The following is a 2039-nucleotide window of genomic DNA, read 5'->3' on the forward strand; positions in this document are numbered from 1 at the left end:
TTATCATTGTGGTTTATTATTCTGTGAGCGTTTTTCTTAATACTAAAGGTTATTTGAGTATACCAACAAATCCTCATCCTCTTCTTACATCTGTAATACTCATCAGTTAAATGTCAGAAGCTGCCACAGGGAGCAGTGAAGACTATATCTTGGGAACAGAATAAACTGAGTTGTTTTATTTGTGTTTCCTCTCTCAGCTGCGCTCCTACAACAGACACACTCTGGTGGCTGATCCGTTCGAGGATGGCATCGATGACTTACTCATCAAAAAGCAGAAGATGATCGAGCTGGAGAAGAAGGTATGATGATTATTATTATTATAAATATGATGTTATCAGTCTCTGTGAGGGTAATGGCTCAAATCACAATCAGTCTGAGGCACCAACCTGCTGTGTCAAATGTTATTGACACACACACAGCTAAAGGTAAAACACATTCTGTTGATTAGCCAACGCCAAAGGAGACTATCTGTAATAAGATAGGTGTGGTACACAGAGACTGTTTTTTAATTTGGTGAATAACAGAAGATGTTATGATGCAGGAAGAAAAGTCAAACGCATCCAAATCGGAGGAAGAGCAGCTCTTCTCCTTCTGTACCGGCAGCAGTTACATGATTCAACCCAAAACTATGATTTATATTCCAATTAAAGTCCACCTTCAGTCTCCGTAATTCATTTCCTCGACACAAATGGGGGCTGATGTATTCACGCAGTTGGGCGTCTCCAACACAAACTTCTGTTCCATCAGCCTGTAATTACATAATGAAAACCGACTCTCGTTTTTGGTAAATGAAATGTGCTAGAAGCCAGTGCAGACTCGAGAGGATTCCTGCAGAGAAAGCAACAAATAGTTTTAATGAAGTGCCTCTAAGATGTTGATTAATGATGAATCTCTGAAACGCGTTAGTTGGGCTGCTGTGAAAATAACTTGTGTGTTTAGGAGGCGTGTGGCGTGTGGTGTAGTGGGTTGTGCGTTGGTGTTCGGATCAGGGAGTCACAGGTTCAAACCCCGCTGCAGTCAGCATGTCGTTGTGTCCCTGGGCAAGACACTTCACCTCAAATTGCTCCTGTGGGGATTGTCCACAGTATTGAATGTGTGTAAGTCGCTTTGGATAAAAGCGTCTAACAAGTGACATGTAATGTAATGTTTATTTTAAAACATAAACTTATATTTTCCCTGTGTTTTCCCAGATTAAAGACATGAATAACTACCTGACGGTGCCTGCTGCCCCCCCCGACTCCCCCACCATGTGTAGAGCCAGGTTGTCCTCAGGTAAACTCATCCGTCTTAGCTGCAGCCAAACACAAACACTCAGCAGAATGTTTTCCATGTCACTGACGACACCCAAAGCAATGTTATATTTTGTCGGGCTCACAACCTTTACAAACCAATAAACACTGCAGGAAGCACCGCGACTGTTCACTGCTGCAGAAATAGATATTCACCCCCTGATGGAAATATGTTTGCACGAGGCTGCTAGCATGTAAACCAGTGTGTGGTTTCATTTTAGGCAAAGATACTGATTTCAAACCTGCTCAGCAGCAAAACGGAAACAAAACCGGGCCAGGTATGTAGTGAGTGTAGAGAAGATTCATTTTGACTTGATAACCCAAAAGCAGTCCTAACATGCATGTGTCAATCATGTTGCTTGGTAACATTCATTAATTATTCATCACTAACAAAAGCGATCTCATGACATGGCCAAATATGGATGATTCATTATAGCTGAGAAACAAACCCTGCTGTTTAGATTAGAGTCAAGCATGATGTGTTATAGAATGTCAGCTTCCCATTTAGTAAGGGAAATATATGAAAATCTGCAAACTAAATCCTTACCAATCAATTTCTTCACTAATGTGTTTGTAAAGGTGTGTAGTAAGATGTATTAAAAAGTTGAAGTTCAAATCCTGTATGTTTTTTCGTAACAACTGCTCAAAGTTGAGGTACCGAATACCGATTTTCGAAAAATCTAAAATTTGCTGTTTGGCCTTGGGTAACTTGTGAGGGGTCAAACTAGGGGTTTTTCATGATTCTGAGTT

General features: G+C 40.8%; 1 long non-coding RNA gene across 1 annotated transcript; it reads left to right on the forward strand.

Moving 5' to 3' along the window:
* The first annotated feature begins 202 nt into the window (after positions 1 to 202).
* Positions 203 to 1567, forward strand: LOC104946213 (uncharacterized). The gene is made up of 3 exons (XR_798413.1): positions 203 to 299; positions 1191 to 1272; positions 1511 to 1567. It is a non-coding gene; the product is annotated as an uncharacterized lncRNA (long non-coding RNA).
* Positions 1568 to 2039: the final 472 nt, after the last annotated feature.

The sequence above is a fragment of the Notothenia coriiceps genome, unplaced genomic scaffold (assembly GCF_000735185.1).
Source record: "Notothenia coriiceps isolate Sejong01 unplaced genomic scaffold, NC01 NC01_scaffold00010779, whole genome shotgun sequence".
NCBI classification, from domain to species: Eukaryota; Metazoa; Chordata; class Actinopteri; order Perciformes; family Nototheniidae; genus Notothenia; species Notothenia coriiceps.